This window comes from Fukomys damarensis, unplaced genomic scaffold, assembly GCF_012274545.1.
Source record: "Fukomys damarensis isolate Sample0158 unplaced genomic scaffold, DMR_v1.0_HiC HiC_scaffold_36, whole genome shotgun sequence".
Classification (NCBI taxonomy): domain Eukaryota; kingdom Metazoa; phylum Chordata; class Mammalia; order Rodentia; family Bathyergidae; genus Fukomys; species Fukomys damarensis.
In genome coordinates this window covers 34,968,455-34,974,454 of record NW_022900948.1, presented here as the reverse complement: position 1 = coordinate 34,974,454, position 6,000 = coordinate 34,968,455, and the positions used below count along the sequence as shown (strand labels likewise).

Genomic DNA, 6,000 nt, shown 5'->3' with positions numbered 1-6,000 from the left:
CATATGTAGAGAGAGAGAGAGAGAGAGAGAGAGGGAGAGACTAAATAAATAAGTGCAGTGTTCCTTACTTAGTAAGACTCAGGAAATCAATTCACAAAACCTCAGTGATTACTTAGGATGTATCAATTATTGAGAACAACCACAATGCTAGTCACAATGGAGAATCACGTCCTGGTGAGTTAAACCAAATACAGTTACATAAAAAGTATGCTTGGCCACTTAAAATATAAATTTAAGTTTTACTATGGTTTCTTTATGTATCAGTCAAGTGATTAATTTTTCTCTCATTGCTCAGTGTGTGGACATTAATCTATCCTTTTAGAATAATCGTTCTCAGCCATGGTAAATCAGGGCTGACCGTTGCTGGAGACTTTGCAATGCCTCTCCCAAACCCCTGGATTCCACACACTGACTTCCTGGCCTGGCATTCAAGGCCCTCCATGATGAAATCCCACACTCCTTTTTTCATCTTCAGCTCTGAAGCTCACTGGAGCAATGTGGGTGGCAATTCCCTTCCAGCGCTTCCTACAAATACTAATGTGCCCTGTAATCAGAGCAGTGACAGTGACTGCTGTATTGGGCGGTGCAGATCCCCCCCACTTCCTTCTCTTTCCGATCCATCTTCCTTTGCTTAGCCTGTCCTTTGCCAGCACTGACCTGCACCCGCATTTCACTTAGAGTCCAGGAACTATTTGAAATGGTGTCTTGCATGTACACGCATGCACTCATAGGACTGGATGGAGCAGTCCTTGCTTTGTCTCCTCTACACCTTCAATTACATCAACCTACAGTGTGAATTTTTTTCTTCCTCACCTTGCAAAAGTTTCAGTTGTGTTTGTGTTTCATCTTCTCTATCAGATTGTAGACTTCTCCCTCAAGCTCTCCATCCTGCTGCCTCAGGCTCCCAAGTGCTAGGATTTCAGGAGTCATACTCTCAATTACAGATTTAAGGGAAGGGATTTTTGCCTCTCCAGGTTTGTTTCATAGTATTCAATGCAGAGCCATAAACATAGGAGCTCAGAATACATTTATGGAATTGAAATTTTATGTGATTGTTGGTAGCAAGACAGGCAATGCAGACCTATAAGAGGTGGGGGATAAAAAAAGGAAGAGGAAAGAAAAAAGGTGGGAAAAGTGGAGGGAACTACAGGAAGGGAAGAGAAGAAGCTGTAGAGGGAGAAGAGGAGTAGTCCAAGGAAGAGAAGTGTCCATAAATCTTTGCTACTTAGACCTCACAAGTAAAGTGAAGAAGACTGTTTTCAAAAAATCATTTTGTAAATATAGAAAGTTTATGATCAGTGTCTTCAAAATAACTTTCTTTTGTAGGTGCTATTGCTTCATTGGTATTGTGCTTACCTCCCTTACCCTGTTTTCCATCCACCAACTAAGAGCTCTTGCTGCCTATTGTACAGCTGGAGAAAGTGATGTTCAAAGGGGTGAAATCTCTTTTCCAAGGGCCCCCAGCTTTTGATTTCTACTCAACTGGGCTACAAAATTGCTTAACTCCTCTGGAGGAGCTCTGAGCCAGCAGGACCCTTTCTGGACATGGAGTGAGTCCCCGCCCCAGAGCAGTGTGGGAGGAGGTGACAGGACAGAAGTGAGCCTCTTTGGCATGAGGCTCCCTCCATAAGTTATACTAAATGATCGCCCCATGTTCCTGTTACAGCAGCAGCTTTGAGTTGAGTGCTAAGTAAGAATTAGCCCAGCATTACCAGCCAACCACGTTGGTCCAAGTTTTCCATTGTCTGATTGACTTTGGCCTGGTAAGAATCCATGTCTCTGCCTTCCTGGGGCTCTGTGTATGAAGCCAGTTCAATAAAAGAGCAACACCTCCTCCATGACAAACAGGATTACTAATTTCACCCAGCGAACTACTTCCAAAGCCAGCTTTTTCCTTTATGTGCCAGTAAACATGCTGTTTCTTCCTTGCCAGAAGAAGGGCTTTTTTCAATAAGTGGGCTAACTATCAATCAAAGTCTGAATGAAAGAAAAGAGAGCGGAAATCATTAGTAGAGAAGAGATGATGGTGCTGAGGCCTTGGACCCGTTAGTTAAACTTTGAGCATCCCTAGATATGTGAGTCTGCAAAATGGGAATAAGAAGAGATGTGCTTCACCGCCATTGTGTAACATTTGATTGCAAAACACATTCCAAAAAGTAAAGGTACTCATACAGTGATAAGCATAGCTGTGATTTAGGGATAATTATCATAATGCCAGGGGTAGAGCTCTTTTCTTTACCTCAGTGTCTCGCAGAAACATTGACACAGTCGCATTTTCCAGACTTACAAATTGAAGATCACAGAAACTAAGTAAATATCTTACAGGTGGCAGAGAAGGAAGTTGAAACCTGGAATACTCAATGCCAGCATTCTCGGACTGGTGCCCAACCGAGATACGTAAATAACAGTGGTCATTGTGATTGGAGCAGGTATCGCTTTGTTTCCCTGCCCCAGCACTGTAAATCTGTATAAATTATGCTATTTATTAGAGAGCCTTTGTCATAAAGTGACATGGCAGTCTGTGTACATGTAGATCTTGCAGACTGTCACCACTTGTCTCATAGTTGCCAAAGGGGCTAAGCCCAGGAAACAACAAATAACCCTAGGGTCAGTGATCACTTGCAGCTTAGGACATTTTGGGAGAGAAAGACTCTAAAAGTTGCTGTCTGTCATCTGGAGAACCTGGAGTCCAAAGGGAGCTCAAGACTCGAACGAGCAGGAAGGAGGTGAAAATTCTGAGTGCACAAAGTCAGGTGTTAGTTAAGGCTGAGAGGAAGGATATCCGGGAGCTATGTCTGTCCATCTGCAATCAGGGAATGTGTAGTCAGGTATGCAGAGTGGTGGTCCCGGCAGGTAAAAGGTCCATGTGGCAATTCAGTCTACTTGACGAAGATGTTCCATTAGCGCCCTTGTCCATCGCATTGACTGAGCAGGAATTGGGCATCAAGATGGCCAAAACATAAGTGAGTCAACCAAGATAATGAGTTTACTGATTGCATATCAATATGGCACCTGTTTATTTTTAAAAATGAGAGTCAATCTTCATTTCTCCCCACAGATCGCCTTAGAATGAAGCATTTCTTTGCACTGCCAAGGCAGTGCTTTCGATGTGCCTTCCTTATATCCCAGATACACTCTGTCTTGTCTTATGTGCTCAGTTGTACATAGAAGCCTCTAAATTGTAGCTGAGATCCCTGAGAATAGAAGCCATATGCTTTTTTATGTGTTCATTTTTTTTGCTTCTCCTTTGTATAGTGCGTGGCTCATAATAGGTGCTCCATAAACACTGACTGATTTAAATTAGTTTGAGCTGTCAAGGCAATTTGCTTTGAATCTTATTTTTTATTGGGGCAAAATATATACCACATAAAGTGTAACATTTTAACCATTTTAAGATGTACAACTCAGTGGCATTAAGTACATTCACAGTGTTGCGCAACTAGAACTTTTTTATCAGCCAAACATAAATTCTGTACCCATTAACACTCTGGCACATCTCTCTCCCCTTAGCCTCTGGGACTGCTTTCTGTCTCTATGGATTTTCCTATCGGAGATATTTAAAATAAGCAGCCATGCACTATGGGACTTTGCTGACTGGCTTTCTTTTATTTAGTATTTTCTAGGTCCATGCCTGTTGAAATAGCGTCGTGTATGTACATGCATGCACTCATAGGACCGGATGGAGCAGTCTTTCTTTTGTCTCCTCTACGAAGGAGATATTATGAATTAGTGTTTACCACTTACACCACATTTAGTTTACCAGTTGACAGACATTTAGGTTACCACTATGCTTTGATTTCTTTGAGTAGTCAGTAGTGCTTCTGTGAAAGTTCATTTACAAAATTTTATTTGAATATCTATTTGCAATTCTTTTGCATATATATCTAAGTGTGAAATTGTGGGATTATAAAGTAGTTAAATCTTAAGAAAAAGTTTGCTGCAGAAATCAGGGTCTTTCACAATTAATGTTATAACTGCGATATTGTTTGCTTTTTATAAGAGAATTATACACACTCCCAATTATTTCTACGTGATGGGCAGTGCCATATAGTGGGAAGAGTATACTATCTGTCCAGGTGCTTGGCTTTGACCGGGTGATTTGCTTTGGTGAATGGAGTTTGAGAGGACGTAGTACATGACACATCTGAGCAGATACTTTAGGAGACCTTGCTTGTCTTTATTTTCTTCTTCTCTCTTTTCCTTTTGTTATGAGAATACAGATAAATGCTACATTTTCAGCCTTAGCTGGACATGGGGAAGACACCTGAAGCAGATGCCCAGCACGACCATCATGAAACATGAGCAAGAAATCAACCTTTGTCATTATAAGCAACTGGCTACTTTGAGGTTATTGCTTTCCCCGTGTATTGAATAACAAATAACATTTACTTACTGCAGGACTTTTCAGCGCCTTAACAAGGCTCCTGTGTGTGATGAATCCCAAGAGAAAAATTAGGTACATAGAGTTCTCTGAAAATGTATGAGTCTACCCCACATCTTTCTCTCTGAGTCTAGGGCATACAGCTCGACAAATGTTGGATTATTCATACCACTCAGCTTTAATCCTGTCCCAAATGACTTTTCAAAACTTCTCTTATACAAAGCAAGTGGACTCTTCTTTTTCACTCATATTGAAACTTGTATGCATTTATGTGTATATTTTATTGTCATTGTACATTAATGCATTTTGCTCTGACACCCATCTAGACCCCTTTCAAGTCTCATACCTTTCGCATCTGATATAGCATTTGGCTCAATAAAATAGTGGATGAAAAGACTCTCCTAAAAGATTCTGAATAGAGCATTTTAATTTTTACATACCTACTGTGATCTAGTGCTGTTTGTTACTATGTGAGAAAGTGCAAAGAAATACACAACACAGTTATTCTTAAGAATTATAACTTACGGTAATAGGTCCAAAACTAAATACGTGTTTAAATTAGCAGTCGATTCCTTTAGCACCTTGTTCTCTTCATATGTTTTGGAGGTTGATGTAATTTTATCCAAAACATTTATTTCAGAGCACTGGGTTTTGTAACCACTGAGATAAAGATAAACTAATTTTGGATCTCAAGCTGTAATATTGGGAATGACCTTATCGATTCTGCTCATGAGAGAGGAATGTAGAGAGGAGAGACATGCTAAGCATAGAACAGAAAAACATCATCCTTTCTGAAAAGCATTTTATCTAAATTTGCCTCTATTCAAACACATATCTGGGTACCTGCTGATGTGCTACTTGACAGGGAATCGGGAGATGAATGCCTCTGGCATTCAGTGAGCTGTCAGAAGAGGAGGAACAAGAGCATAAGTATATACAGGGAGATGCATTTCTATTAGAATTTGAGATAAGTGCAACATGTTTTTGGTGACTAGTAGAAGGGACTACGTGGAAATGATAGCAGTTATGAGGACTGGTCAGAATGTACAGTGAATATTTGAAGTTTAAAAATGTATTGCAGTAAAAGACGCATTGCTGTGGGTCCCCTCAGAATACTCGCTCTTGTTTCTCCTACACTGATCCCGTCATTCTTGACACTTTTTGTGAAGCAGCTCCGGAAGTCCTCTTTCATCGGTGTCTTCATGAGGTGGGATCAAAAATACAGCCAATGCTGCTGCCAGGTGCCAACCAACAGAGAGGCTGATAAAGAGAGGATGGTATTTTCTGGCGGTATTTTTCTCGCGTACTGGATCTGGTGCCATGTGACCACTAGCTTTTTCCGTAAAGTCAAAATCAACGTGAAAGATAACATTTTGAATTGCCTAGGTGCAATGAGGTAGTCACGACTTTGCAGTGTTGTGAAAGAGGATGTTCAGAATTTCTTGAAAAGTATAAGAATGGTGGAATAACTTTGTTCCAAACAAGGGAGAGTCTTAATAGTTTAATATGTCTTTCACTGCCATAATTTCTTTTTAAATTTAATCATTCATTGTATTTTTGATCATACTTCATAAATGCATGTGTTATGCTCCAGCATAATTATTATTCTGTAGCTTTAT

General features: G+C 40.3%; 1 protein-coding gene across 2 annotated transcripts in view; it reads left to right on the top strand.

Annotated features, from left to right (window-relative positions):
- Brinp1 (BMP/retinoic acid inducible neural specific 1) overlaps positions 1-6,000 on the top strand; it is a 190,417-nt gene that overhangs the window by 139,016 nt on the left and 45,401 nt on the right. The window lies entirely within an intron of this gene.